Source organism: Macrotis lagotis, chromosome 1 (genome assembly GCF_037893015.1).
Source record: "Macrotis lagotis isolate mMagLag1 chromosome 1, bilby.v1.9.chrom.fasta, whole genome shotgun sequence".
NCBI lineage: Eukaryota > Metazoa > Chordata > Mammalia > Peramelemorphia > Peramelidae > Macrotis > Macrotis lagotis.
This window is the reverse complement of record NC_133658.1, coordinates 451,780,242-451,796,530: the sequence shown is the minus strand read 5'-3', so window position 1 is coordinate 451,796,530 and position 16,289 is coordinate 451,780,242.

The window sequence follows — 16,289 nt, the reverse complement described above, 5'->3', positions numbered from 1 at the left end:
ACACTTAATAATTACCTAGCTGTGTTGCCTTGGGCAAGCCATTTAACCCCATTTGCCTTGCAAAAAAAAAACCCTAAAAAAAATAAAATTTACTGAGGCAGTTTGGTGGGTGCTGCCCTGGACCTGAAGCCAGGAAGACCCAAATGGAAATCTGACTTCTGATATTTACTAGCTTTGTGACTGGCCAAGGCACTTAACTTGTTTTGATTTCTCAATGGTAAAATGGGGTCATGATAGCAGCTACTTATGGGGCTGGTGTGAGGATCAAATGAAACAATATTTGTATAGTGCTTAACACAGTGCTCAGCACAAAGTAGGCTCTTAATAGATGTTTGTTTCCTACTTCCTTAGGTGGTCAGGGAAAAAAGGAAAACAACTAGAAATTGAGGGAATACCCATCAATTGGGGAATGGCTGAATGAGTTGTAGGGTATGATTGTGATGGAGCACTACTATGTAAGAAATGACAAGCAGATTGATTTTAGGAAAACATGAAAAGACTTGCATGAAATGAAGAGTAAACATGAATGACTAAGCTATTTTGAATTATATGAATGTTCAAATGAACAGCAAAGGACCTATGAAGGAAGATGCTACCCACCTCCAGAGAAAGAACTAATATCTGGAAATATGTACTATGTAAGTTTCACAGATATATGTGTGTCAAATGTTGACCTTTCTAGTGTAAGGGTAGGAAGGAGAGAGAGAATCAGCTTTGAACTCAAATGCAACAACAACAACAAAATTTTTTAATTATATCCTTGTCCCTTAACCTTCCCCTGAATACCACAGATTTTCATAGGTTCACTTCTTAAGGAAAGTGTTACTTATGTCAATGAATTTGATGGCATACAGGGACAAACAAAAAGAAATATACATACACAGTGGTCATATTAAGCTAAATATAGCTGTCAACCACTACAGACACTACCGTTTTTAAAAAGTTAGGTCCACATGATTACTTGACTCATATCAGCTGAGTAGTGGAATGCCTCTTCTAGAGAAAGTAATCTCATTGCAAAGAAATGAAATTTCTAAACGTGAAGCAAGACATTCAAAAGCAAGTCCCTAAGGAGCCAAATTTATAAATTGTGTTTAAGACACAAAAAAAGTACTAGCATGTACACTGAAATGAATACTGAATTCAGTGTCAGAAGATCTGGGATTAGAACCTGATTCTCTCTGCTACTACTTATTCATGTGACCTTGAAAGCAAGCTCCTTCCCCATTCCAGGCATTGATTTGTCATACGAATAATGAAGAGATAGAAAAGGCCCAAATATACAGCAAAACATATAAACAAGAACTAGAAACACAGTTGGTACCCACTGATTAGCTGATAGGAAACTGTGGTACATGAATGTAATTGAATGTTTCTGTACAGTCAACTAAAATAATAATTCAGAGAAATGATGGGAAGTTATTTATGAGCATATAGAGAGAATAAAGCAAAAGCAAAAGAATTATATAGAGTGATAAAAAAACAACCAGATATTGAATGTTCCAGAGAATGGATGATGAAATATACCTAACTGTCCTACTAGGAGGGCAAAATATTGTAAACAATGTCAAATGAGGTAACTATATCTGATGTTTTTGCTTCATTGTTTTTCTTTGTCACAAGGGAAAGTTAAATGGGAGAGAGGGAGATTATGTTAAAATAATTTGTTACAAATACAAAATTGACTAAATTTTTTTTAAAAAAGATGGGAGTTAGTCTTCTTCTCTAAATTCTCTTCCTCATCTAAATTCCTATGATTCTAGTCTTATCTCTCTCTGTTGAATTCGGCATTCTAGTTCTGAAAAAATTAGCTGCACTACCATTTGAAACCACAGAATTCAGAATAAGCAGATATGATCATTTCCTTCATTTTAAAAGTTTTGTTGTTGGTTTTTTTAAGCAGCTAGCTTCTTCAGTATATTTTTGGTTGTTTTTGGTTTTTGCAAGGCAATGGGTTAAGTGACTTACCCAAGGTCACACAGGTAATAAAGGTGTCTAAGGTCGAATTTGAACTTTGGTCCTCCTGACTCCAGGGATGTTGCTCTATCCACTGTGCCACCTAGTTGTCCCACTTCTTTAGTATTCTTAAAAAAAAAAAACCCAAAGAAATAAAAGCCTGATTTGAATGGAAACTCTTCTATTTAATAAGTGTGCAATCCAGAATCAAATCATTTTCTTTCTTAAGGCTTTGCTTTCAACACCTAAAATGTGGGGGTGGGGAGAAGGGGGACTGCCTTAGTCTCTGAGGCTCCCCTTCTGGTTTGAACTGTGTTTTTCTACACAATATCAAAGAATTTGATGTCTGAAGTATAAAACTGCCACTAGTAGAGAAGAAAGGAAAGAGGAGGAGTCTCTCCCTCAGGGTCTAATAGCCTGGGAGAGAAACAGGAAGAGAGGAAGAAGAAACCTAAGTCCTATATTTCTCTGAACATCTTCAAAGAATCCAATTTTCGGATGCCATAAAGTATCCAGTCTATTACCTAGTTAGAATAAAATGTGTTCCTTCTTATCCTCTTCCCCCAACCTGAGTGAAAAAACAAGTTTTCTTTTCCCCTCAGTTGATAAATAATTCTGATCCTCCTGACAAGGGAATTCACACTTTCCAGGACACAACTATTTTAGGATTAAATTCTCATAGTCTCTGTGATCAACTTTATTAGAAGAGTAAGAGATATGGAGCTTTTGGCTCTGAAATTTTCTTCCCAATCACTGTATAAAATGACTAAACTTGGGGCCAAGATTCTTTATCAGTAAATAATCCTAAAGATTAGACAGAGCATACAAGAATCAAGACTAAAGACCTTAGGTACTTGAAGTCCTGAAGATCCCAGACCTGGGACTCTGAAGATATATCTGAGATCCGAAGTCTCAGGGTTATAAGTAAAGAAACCTATTAAAACCTCTGAAAATCAGGGAGAGAGAGAGCATGATTCAATCATCCTCCAGATGGATCCTCCAGTTGAAATGACTCTTCATCTACTGAGGCAGGAAAAGGCCCAGGTTAATACCAAGGAGTCCCAGCAGGCAGTTCCCAGAGAAGAAAGAACTTAAATTTTGTCCAGTGATCCAAGACTGAGAACAAGAAACTATTCTTTCTGTTGGGGTTGGAAGCGTCTATGAAGAACCAAGCACAAGGCTGAATGGGTAATGTTTATGGGCCTCCTTTTTGTCTTGCAAAATCCTAAACACACACACACACACACACACACACACACACAAATATGGACTCTGTAAGAGCAGATAGGTGGAGCAGTAGATAAAGAGCTGGACCTGGATTCAGAAAAGCCTGAGTTTAAATCCAGCCTCTGACAATAGCTGTGTCACCCTGGGTAAGTCACATAACCTTGGTTTGTCTCAGCCTCAGACACTTAATAATTGCCTTAGCTGTGTGACCTTGGGCAAGTCACTTAACCCCATTGCCTAGCCCCCCAAAATTGTTAGATTATGTCTAATAATTCCATGAAAATATTTGTATTTTCAAATTTAAATGTTTATACAGTAAATAAAAATCATATAAATTTCATAGAAACCTACAAGAAAATTTTTTAATATGATTACTCAAATTTGCTAAGTTAACAAATATACTTAATAAATTTGTAAATCCTCATTTAGCATGCAGAACCAAAGTTTTAGAAATTTAAGATTGTTCATAAAGAAATTTTTTCTAGAGTAGCACAATCTCAATAAGTTAGAAAATGCAGGCTTTTCTATTTATAGTATAATTATAACTTTCAATAAAATAATCTAGTAAATAGGTTAGAAATTTAAGGATATAGATTCACAGAATATTTTTAAACAGTTATGTTTAAAGAGTTGTTAGCTACAAAATAATTGTCATCTTAGATTTTTAATAAATAGTATGGACATATTCAACAAAATTGGTTATAACTCACCTAAAATACTTGAATGTAAAGGTAGGTAGTAAGATACTTAAATAATTATATTCCTTAGTCAAATGTATTACATTTAATTTTTGTAATTATCATACTTAAAGGCTAATATGACTAAACTGCAGAAAGATAAGGCAATCAGACACATAACTGAAGCATTTATTTCCATTTTAAAACTTAATAAAGGGATTACTCCTGTCCCCTACCTTGGGGACAATACTTCTACAATATAGTGCCCTAATACTATTTATTAGCCTATTAATTCTTTATACTCTACTCACTTTTCAACAATCTATTTAACTAAATTAGTCAAAGAGCTTTCACCTCTTCATACCTTAGAATCAATTTCTTTATAATTCCTCTTTAGGTTTCTCTCTCTGCCCAGTTTCATGTCTGTATTGACTAGTCATTGCTTGTTTGTGACAAGGGAGACAAGGGATTAAAAATTCAAATTAAAAGATTTTGGGAGACTTTTTTTTTTTTTTTTTAGTTTTTGCAAGGCAAATGGGGTTAAGTGGCTTGCCCAAGGCCACACAGCTAGGTAATTATTAAGCACCTGAGGTCCGATTTGAGCTCAGGTATGCCTGACTGCAAGGCTGGTGCTCTATCCACTGTGCCACCTAGCTGCCTGTCAGGAGACATTCTTAAAAAGTAGGTAGAATGTTTGCAAATAAATTGTTATGAAATGTTTAATTTTAACTCCTCTGAAAGCTCTTCAATACTTAAAATAGGACCCTAGGAGAGAGATCTTATAAGAGTTGACCCAAAGTCTATGGTAAAATGGACATCAAATGATAATACTGTCATAGTGTATTATCACCTTCATTCAAATATCCCTTCTTAAAAAAAAAATTAGTGGTTAGGAAAAGAAAGCTGAATGTATCTATAACCACTTTAATGATAAAATATAGTAAATATAGTTTTAGAAGGTTAACTTCAAAGTCTTCAGTTATTAGAAAAATTTTCATTAAAGGAGGAGTCATTTTTCATTTTGTTTCTATATAATCACAACTAATTTACTAAAGAATAAATTTGGAATTTCATGATTAAAATAAAAACAATCATTTTTCATATCAATTTAAGGTACACTTCTATTTTTTTAAGTTTTTTTTTTGCAAGGCAAATGGGGTTAAGTGGCTTGTCCAAGGCCACACAGCTAGGTAATTATTAAGTGTCCGAGACCGGATTTGAACCCAGGTACTCCTGACTCCAAGGCCAGTGCTTTATCCACTACTCCAGAATTCTGATTGCACTGAGTTTAAAAAAAAAATGAAACAGTCCTTATGAGATGACTGTTTCATTTTTGTTTATTCCCAGCAGTAAGTTTCATGACTGGCTCATAACAGGAGTTGTTGCTTATTGTGGGATTAATTCCTATCATAGTCCTTTCTCTTTGTGCCTCTCTAAAGAAAATTCCAGTCAACTTTCAACTGATGCCTAAAACAATGCACCTCCATATGTTGCTTTCTACATAGTAAGCAATTAATAAAATGCTTGTGGAATTGCTAAGATAACTGAAAAGTCAATTCTATTGATGCTAAAAACTGCCAGATCTTTCCTGACTCTCAGGTGATGGAATTCCAAGTCTGCCAACTTTTTATTTAGTGATCATGATGTTGCTCATTTTGCCAAGAAGGGGCAAAAAAAGGGCAGTTCTATGTATCCTCTTAAATAATAATAACAATAACAATAATTTATATTATTAATGATATAATTATACATTAATATAGTTGTATTATTAATAATAATTTAATAATGTTAAGATTTGTGGCTCTTGCTGCATTGCAGAAGATACTTTGGCTTTTATATCTCAGAAAACATTCTGAGAAATACTATTTTAATAGTTCATTTTAGCAACACACACACACACACACACACACACACACACACACAGAGCAGTTGAGTCCAAATATTATTTGGCACTAGATTCAAAGAGCAAGTACAATCTGAGAAGATGGTTTTGAGAAGGAGCTCACTGGCCATCTCATACAATCTCTACCCACTGTATAAATCCCATATAGTTTAAAAACACACTCACACTGGAATCTTACGATTCTAAGAGTCATTTATTATGTGACCTTGGAAAATACATTTAATCTCTAGAGTGTCATGTTAGGAGCAGCTAGGTGGCTCAGCAGATAGAGTACCAGCTTTGGAGTCAAGAAGACCTGAGTTCAAATGTGACCTCAGACACATAATAATCACCTAGCTGTGTGACCTTGGGCAAGTCACTTAAACCTTTTTTGCCTTGTCAAAAAAAAAAAGTCTCATGTTTTCACATATGAGAAGATTTCGATTCATCTTTTATGTCTCTTACAAACTCTATATCCTATATATAGAGCATCTTCTTCTAAAAGAACCCATGTAACATGGAACTCAACTTCTACAAAGATGGCCATTATATTTTAGAACAACTCTGTGAGGAAATGGTTTTTACTTTGCTCTTTAAGTCAACATTTGCTTACTTATAATATTCACTTACTCCTAGTTATCTATTCTATGGTTAAAATGGCTAATCCTTCTAAATATTTGGACACAACTATCATTTTCCAGCTCTTCGCTTCTTCAGGGTAAATCACAGTCTCCTTCAAAGTCCCTTCACTATCTTGAGTACATTCCCCTAGATACATTTCCTTCTAAAACATGGAGCCCAGAACTTTGTGGGGCAAATCAGAGAAAAGGACAACCAAAACTAGATGTTTACTGCTTAAAAACTATAACTCTTTAGTATGTTTTTAAAAAAAAAAAGCAGGGAAAGCAATCATGATCTCCAAGTTAAAACTAAAAGAGATTTAATCAAGAGAGAAAAATAGGGAAACTACACTGTCACCAATAGCATTCAATATTATTTTAGACTATTTAAAATAACTAGATAGTACAAAATACCTGACAGTATATTTGCCAAAACAGACACAAAAACTCTAAGAACAAACAAACATTTTTATACAAAGTTAGATTTCATACAAATAAATTCAAATTTAAATAATTGGAGTTACATTTATTGTTTATGGGTAGGTAGGTAAAGCCGATGTAATTTTAAAAATGACAATTTTATCTAATGCCATCCCAATTAAATAACTAAAAAGTTATCTGAGTAAGAAGAAAATAATAAAGTTCATTTGGAAGAATGAAAGGTAAGGAATTTGAAAGAAAACAGGATAAAAAAGATGAAGGGAAGGCAGGATCAGACCTTAAAACTAAATTATAAGATGATAGCATTGTTGAAGGATAAAATGGATAATTTCGATTATTTTGAATTTAAAATTTCTTGTATGAATGTAGTCAATGTAGTCAAGACTAGAAGTAATGTAGAAAGTTGAGGAAAAACTTTCACATATAATCTCTCAAATAGGATGTGATTGTGTTGGCCTGCTGTGGTACAGGAAATGATGAGCTAGTTGATTTAGAAAAAAAATGGAAATACTTGAACATATGAAGAAAGATACCATCTACCTGCAGAGAAAGACAAGTGGAAAAGCAAAGAAAAGTTGGGTAGCTTTGAAAACAAGTTGTAGTATTAATTATATCGGTTTTCATGAAATGGAAATTAATTTTATTTTGAATCTTCTTCCTGTTCTGCTGTATACATGGAATTATTCTTTTTTCTTTTCTCATTTTCTATTTGTTTAAAAATGAAATTTTAAAAATTACAAACAAAAAGAACTATAATTTTTTGTTCAAATTTCCTATTTTGGCTCCAGAGTCATATTAAACTTGTTCCTTGAAATCCTTTTTTTCTTCATATTAACTATTTTCTAGGTCTTGACTCCAAATGATAAGTGTTGTTGTCTGTCCTTTGTTCTTGAAAAAGACAATGACATCAGGGAGGTGATGCCATGACAAGCACGGGAATTGGATTTGAGTGAGGGGGGCTGTGCTAAGTCACCAGTCTCACTTTCTCCTCTGGAATCATCTGGGTCCAGTGGCCAGGTATCAATCTGGATGACTGGAGACAGCCCTGGATGGGAGGGAGAGGTTTAGTGACTTGCCCAGGATTAAGTGTTAAGTGTCTATGATCGAATCTGAACTCAGTTCCTCCAGACACCAGAGCTGGTGTTCTATCTTCTGCACAATCTAAGCACTGGGGACTAGATCCATGGCAGAAAGCAGGGTCTCACAACAATACAGATCCCCAGGAAGAAGAGACAAGGAACAAAGGGCAGGGACCTCAGGGTGATCACTCTGTTCCCCCAAGAATGAGTAAAGAAAAAGAGCTATTATTGTATTTGAAATGTCTGAACTCTGAAAGTCTACAAAAGAATGAAAGAAAAATAGTTTGTCTACAAGATCAATTAGAATTCCAAAAGATATAATGTACAAGTTTTAAAAGAAGCTTAAAATTTTATTATAAATGACAGGAGAGCTATAGAAAAAAGAAGAGAAAAATTTGAGATTTAGGAAGAAAGAGCAGGAAAGGGAATTAACAGTTTAGTACAAGAGATATGAAACCTCTTCTAGAAAATTAGGTGGCCCAAAACAGCAATTAATGCTGGCAAGAAAACAAAAATGTTGAAGGGAAAAAAAAAACCCAATCAAAAAAACTATCTCACAAAAATTTCCAGGAGGGCAGCTAGGTGCACAGTGGATAGAGTATCCACCCTGGAGTCAGGAATACCTGAGTTCAAATGTGAACTCAGACACTTAATAATTGCCTAGTTGTGTGGCCTTGGGCAAGCCACTTTAACCCCACTGCCTTGCAAAAACCTAAAAAAAACAAACTAACTAACAAAAAAAACTTCCAGGAAAACTTGGAGAGCAGTAGTGTGGTAGAAATTAAGGTTAAACAAACAAACTCTAAATGGATACCAGATAAATCCGTAGGTAATATATAATATATATGGTGACATTATAAAAGATAGGAAAGAAATAGTCTTTTAGGTATATGGACAGGGAAAGAGTTCATGACCAAAAAAAAAGGAAGAATATCACATGGTCAATTAAAAAATATAATTTTGATTACATAAAATTAAAAAGTTTCACATAGACAAATCCAATACAAATAAGATTAGAAAGGAAATTAATTAGGAGAAAAAAATTGCAGGGAACTTCTCTGATAATTCTAAGATATATAAGGAATTCATTCAAATTTACAAGAACCATTCTCTGATGGTAACTAGTCAAAGTGTATGAAAAGGCAGTTTTCTAAGGAAGAAATTCAGGTTATTTATAGCCATATTAAAAAAAATGCTTCAAATCACAGAGAACTTCAAATTAAGGTAACTGAGGTTCAACCTCAGATCCAACAGAACAGACTAACAAAGTTGACATAAAAAGAAAATGACATATTGGAGGGACTGTGTTAAATTTAAAAAGCACACTGATGCCCTGTTGTGGAATCTGAATTAATTCAAGTCATTCTGGAAAGGAATTTGCAGTTACGAAGTCATATCATTATTTGTCAAATATCCTAAAGAGATCAAATAAAGAGGAAAAGTTTCTTTAAATGCAAAATTATGTCTGGCAGCTTTTGGTAAAAAGCAAAAAAAATAATGAACAAACATAGAATTGTGAAAGGGTTGAAGGAACAGGGGAAATGGACCGACTTGACTTCACTATCAGAACTCCTCAAGGGAAGGATAGAATTTGGTATAAAAACAAATTTAACCCGACAAATAAACATGGGGAGGGGGAAAATGGAGACCGGAATACAGAGGAGGGAATAATCATAAGGAATAAAAAATTCTCTGAGCTTGGAAGGGAATTGTGAAGAGGGATTTAGAAGGGAGGGAGGGAAGGAAGAAGTGAAAATGGGGAGCAGGATAGCAAAGACATGAATAAGATAAGTTGAAACAAATGCAATGACCTAGAGCCTAAAGTTCTGTTCAAAATTGTCCTTGAATAAGGTACTGATTGTTTAAAATTTTTGTCCTTTATATCATTGAGGATGTACTTTTATCCAGAAAGAAGCTAAACAATATGCCTTAAAAGCCTAAGTCAGTAAAAAAGTTTAGTCAATTTATTTTATATATATATATATATATATATATATATATATATATATATATATATATACTGCACAACTCTCAGTATATCCTCATTTGCAGATTTGCTGATACAAATAAGCAACATTTTTTGCAAAAGGTTTTAAATTGGAGGGGGCGGAGCCAAGATGGCGACAAGAAAGGATCCTGTCTTGGGCGCTCTCTCATAAAACTCATCAGCTAAGGATTCTAACTAAACTTTTGAGAGACAGAACCCACAGAGGGACCCAGTGAGGCAGTTCTCCTACTCAAGGTGACCTGGAAAAGAACAGAAAGGCTCTGCTCCCCGGGATCGGAGGGGCGGCGCGCCAGAGGGGTGGCCCACCAGAGCCAAAGAACTTTAGCCTCCCAGAGGCAGCCCCAGAGCACTGGGAGCTCACAGCAGCGGGGGAGTCTCCTGAGCTGTACCCCGAGGAGCACTGGGCAGAAAGTGGGGGAACAGCAGGGGACCTCTGCCAGAGAGAGCACGTGGAGCCCAGCCCTCAGGGCACACAGCTAGCAGCATGGTCTTTCCATAGGCCAGATCCAGGAACAGAAGCAGGCGGAGCCCCCAGGGCATGAGCCCATTGAAACTAGGGAGGGAAGAGAGAGACTGCAGAGCTCTGTCCTCTGCCCCTGGAACAGGACTCTGGAGCTCTGAACACATTCAAATCCTGATCCCAGTCTAGGCCCCCCCATAGAATAGCAGGGCCCCACCACCACAGCCCTGTGGCAGAGGGGTGTGCTTGTGGTCATTCACAGACCAGGAGAGGACAGAGCCTCACACACTGAGACCCTTGTGGGAGTGTCCCAAAAGCTCAGGAAGCACCCCAAAACCAGGCCCAGGCTGGGAAAATGATGAGCAAGCAGAGAAATAAGAGGAACACCACTGAGAAATATTTTGCAAATGAGCCCAAGAAGGATCAAAATACTCAGTCTGAAGATGAGGAAGCACAAGCTGCTGCATCTAAATACTCCAAGAAAAACAGAAATTGGGTTCAGGCTATGACAGAGCTCAAAAAAGACTTTGAAAATCAAATGAGGGAGTTGGAAGAAAAACTGGGAAAAGAAAGGAGAGAGATGCAGGAAAAACATGAAAATGAAGTCAGCAGCTTAGTCAAGGAAATCCAAAAAAATGCTGAAGAAAACAGCATGCTAAAAACCAGCTTAGGTCAAATGGATAAAACAGTTCAAAAAGTTATTGAGGAGAAGAATGCTTTAAAAAGCAAAATTGGTCAGATGGAAAAAGAGATAAGAAAACTCTCTGAGAACAAATCCTTCAGACAAAGAATAGAATTCAGGGAGATTGATGAATTTACCAGAAATCAGAACACAATACTTCAAAAACAAAACAATGAAAATTAGAAGAAAATGTGAAATATCTCATTGAAAAAAACAACTGATATGGAAAACAGACTTAGGAAAGATAATTTAAAAATTAATGGAATAGGGGCAGCTAGGTGGCGTAGTGGATAAAGCACCAGCCCTGGAGTCAGGAGTACCTGGATTCAAATCAGGTCTCAGACACTTAATAATTACCTAGCTGTGTGGCCTTGGGCAAGCCACTTAACCCTGTTTGTCTTGCAAAAACCTAAAAAAAAAAAAAAAAATTAATGGAATATCTGAAAGTCTTCATCAGGAAAAGAGCCTTGACATCATTTTCAAAGAATTACTACAGGAAAATTGCCCTGATATTCTAGAAGCAGAGGGCAAAATAGAAATGGAGAGAATCCACCGATCCTCCCGAGAAAGATCCCAAAAAAACAACCCCTAGGAATATAATAGCCAAGTTCCAGAACTCCCAAGTCAAAGAGAAAATATTACAAGCAGTCAGAACGACACAGTTCAAATATCATGGAGCTGCAGTCAGGATCACACAGGACTTAGGAGCAACTACATTGGAAGCTCGTAGGGCTTGGAATATAATATACCGGAAGACAAAAGAGCTTAGAATGCAGCCAAGAATGAACTACAAAGCAAGGCTGAATGTCCTCTTCCAGGTAAAAAGATGGACTTTCAACGAACCAGGGGAATTTGAAATGTTCCTTTTGGAATGGCCAGAGCTGAACAGAAGGTTTGATCTTCAGATACGGGACTCAGGTGAAGAAGAGATTGGAGGAGAGGGGGAAAATATGAGGGACTTAATGATGATGAACTGCATGTATTCCTGCATAGAAAAATGACACTGATAATACTCGTATGAACCTTCTCAGTTAATAGAGCAGGTAGAGGGAGCTTTTATAGTTGAAGCACAGGAGAAAGCTGAATTTGAAGATAAAATATGGTGTAAAAATGGAGTCAATAGAAAAAAAAAGGGAAATGTAATGGGAGAAAGAAAAAGGAGAGGGGGAATAGGCCAAGATATTTCATTATAATAAGATTTTTCTTTATTACAATGAGCTACTGCAATGATATGGAAGGGGGTGGAGGCAAGGGGGAATGAGGGAACCTTTGCTCTCATCAGAGGTGACTAGGAGAGGAAACAGCATATATACTCAATGGGGTATAGGCATCTGGAGTAAGAAGGAGAGGGGAGTAGGGGGAAGGGGTGGGGATGTGAATGAAGGAGGAGAGGATGGACCATGTGGGGAGAGTGGTCAGATATAACACATTTTCTTTTTTACTTCTTGCAAGGGGCTGAGATTGGAAGGCCTGTCCAGGACCATAGGGCCAGGTGGATGCTGGGCCTAAGGGGTGGTATGGGGGCTCAGGGCCTCTTGGCCCCAGGACCAGGGATCTGTCTGCTGCGCCACTCAGCTACCCTACAGCAGAGACAGAGTGAAAGGAGGGAGAAAATATAGTACATAGTAGTGGAGAAATAAGAAAGGAGGGAGTTGTGATCAGCAATGGCAACGGTGGAAAAATATGGAAGTAACTTTTGCAATGGACTTATAAAGAATGTGATCCATCCGTGACAGAGTTGTTGGTGTTGGAACAAAGACTCAAACACTTTTTATTATTATTACTATTATTATTATTATTATTATTTAGGGGGGATGCAGGGCAAATGGGGCTGGGTGGCCTGCCTGGGGCCACATAGCAGTGTGATCGTTGGTTGTCTGAGGCCGGATTTGGACCTGGGTGCTCCTGGCTCAAGGGCCAATGCTCTGTTCACCACCCAGCCACCCCTATTATTATTACTATTTCATTTTATTTTGGGTCTTTTTTTTCTTTTTTTTTTGGTTTTTGCAGGGCAGTGGGGTTGGGATGGCTTGCATGTCACACGGCTGGGTGATTGTTGGGTGTACGGGGCTGGATGTGGGCTCAGGTGCTCATGGCTCCAGGGCTGGTGTTCCATCCACTGCGCCACCTGGCCATACCTACAATTATTACTATTTTTTTTAATTATAATTTTTTTTCTCTCCCCTTTATGGCTCAAACAAGTCTATACTTATGGGGGGAGGGGGTATTTCGTTTACTCTTAAACAAGAATATTTTATTAATGTAAAAAAACCATTATTTGCACAAAATGAGAATAAATATTAAAGACTGATTAAAAAAATAAATAAAAATAAGTATGAGGGGAGAAGAAAAAAATCAATCCTGGAAGAGTTGGGGGAAAACAAAGACCATTGTTTATTGCTTATTGAAATAAAATTATTGGAATCTTAAAAAAAAAAGGTTTTAACTTTCAGAAATTCCTGTGAAACAACACTACTACATTTACAGAGTTGGTTATGTTTGCTGTAGGTAAGACATTGCTGGGCCTTATATTTATTCTGTAACCTATTTCCTCTTTAAAGGGTAAGTCAGTTCACTAATATTCAAGATTATAAATCGGTGAATGTTTTTCCTTTATCATATTCAGCTATTAACTATCATAGATCTGTCCATGTGCAGTTATAAAATTACAAAAATTGTGGGATAATGATAGAAGAAAACAAAGATCCTAATAGTTTCACAAAGTTATTTTCAAGTTAGGATGGCAAGTGTTGCATTATCTTTCCATGAATATTGTATAGCACAACTTTTACGCACAATCCATTCATGACAGGATTTTGAAGAATGCTTAATTACAAAGAAATTATCCTTTCCTGTGCCCTAGTTAATTGCAAAACATCTATTTTCTTTAAAATCTTTATCTTTTGGGGATTAGAAACAACTGGAGAAAATATTTGCAACAAATTTCTGTGAAATTCTGATATTCAAGATTTATAAAGAACTGCTACAAATATGTAACAAGAGTCATTCTTTCATAGATAGTCAAAGGATAAAACTAAGCAGCTTTCAAACAAAATGCCAATTAGCAATAATATAAAAAAAAGTTCCCTATCACTAATGCAAGAAGAAATGAAAATTAAAACAACACTGAGATTCCACCTATCAGATTATCAAAGATGATAAAAAAAAAAAGGAAAATGACAATTACAATTGTTAAAGGATTTGTGGGCAGGGGAGAAAGGTAGGGTCTTGAATACATTAGAACTAGGTGACCTGAGACATTTACTGTGTGACCCTTAAGCACTTAGTCTCTGTCAGTTTATCTCAAAATAGTAGCACCTACACTTCAAAAGGTTGCTATGAGCATTAAATGAGATAACATATGTAAAGCACTTGTAAATCTTAAAGACCATATAAATGTTATGATTGCTCCATTCTGCAAAGCAATTTAGAGTCATAACCCAAATGTCACTTAACTGTAATTCCCTTTGACACCAATATGAGGCATATACCCTAAAAGCATCCATATGTATATATATGTATGCGTTCATATAAATAATTTTCTGATGTAACAAAGGACTGGCAGACATTAGGTGTATACTGGCAGTGGAATTAAAATTTATATAACAGTGACATACACTTTGAACCAATGTATAGATTTGTTTTGCTTAACTATACTTATTTGTTACAATGGAGGGCTTTAATGGGGATGATGGAAGTAAAGCAGTAATAATGATGTTTTTAAAAAAGAAAATATAAATAAAACATTAATACATAGAAGGGTGAAAGAAAATTTGACTGGGGTTGGACAAAAAAGGCTGTAGTGGTACTTTCATATTTAATTTAATGTTTCTTTTAAACAAGCTCTGTGAGGGGCAGTTAGGTGGTGCAGTAGATAGAGCACCAGCCCTGGACTCAGGAGGACCTGAGTTCAGTACAGACCTAGACATTTATTACCTAGCTGTGTGACCTTGCGCAAGTCACTTAACTCATTGCCTTGCAAAAACCAAAAAAAAAGGAAAATGACATCATTTCTCTCCCCCACTCCATCCTTCTTCTATCCACTCCTTAACCCTGATTGCCTTGAATCCAGTAACACCTCCAGACGGCTCTGGAAGGAGAAAGCGAGGCTTAGCACAGCACTCACTCAAATGCAATTCATGTGACTGCCATGGCATCACCTCCCTTCCACCACTAAATAATTTATAATTTTAAATTATGTATAACTATTGCTACCAGTTACAGCAAAGAGGTTAGTTTTTTGATGTGTGTTAAAACAAATCCAGAGATCAGTGCAAAAAAACCCTTTTTTATTATTCCATTCAAGTCCAAGGTCACTATTTGAAATATTCTGGTAGCAAAAGGAAGTCAGTTTTTCTATCTGAAAATTAGTATTAGTGTTAAGTGTAATTTCTCAAAACTATATTCCTGGTAAAAGATTGATTTCTTTAGAAGAGTACTCAGTCTCACCTATCAGTCTCCTTATCAACTCAGTAAGAAATTAAGACTCCTAGGTATTTTCCCTTATGTTAATTACAAACTCAGGAGGACAATATTCAGGATGCTGGGGCCTTGGGAGATCAGATAGTATTGCACAAGGATGACAGCTTTTGAGGAACAGTTTTGGGCACAGTTACTGGGTAATCTTCATTATCAAGCCACAAAGGTAGTTAATAATTTTCCCTATTCTCTATTTTCTGCATAAAAGATATATTTTTTGCCAGTTGGAGTGTGGTCATTTTCTTAAAGGCCTCCAGCTGAATTCTCCCAGAGACTAAAACTTCAGGACTAATCTACACTTCGTTACTTTTAACACTATATTTTTGTGACTCGCTCAGGGCCACACAGCTAGGTAATCATTAAGTGTCTGAGGCCGGATTTGAACTCAGGTTCTCCTGACTCCAGGGCTGGTCCTCTATCCACTGCCACCTAGCTGCTCCTTAACACCACATTCTTATGGTTCTTGACAATTTTAGGGATCACACAGATACTAAACCAATTTGTTATTTTCTCCTTAAAAATGTCAGCTCCTGGAATGCTGACTGTTTCATGCAGTTTGCATGTGTCTCCACCTACACATACACCCTCGGCACCTAGCACTGTGCCTGCCTGGCACACAGTAGGCCCAGAATAAATGTTAGATGAAAAAGACAGAAAAGGACCCTCCTGAAGAACTCATCTGGATAAGAGACTTCGAGCACAGAAGAGCTTCCTCACGGCCAGCCTGCCTGTTTCCGAAGGTTAACAACAAGGCAAAGCTTTGTTCCTACTAGTCCAG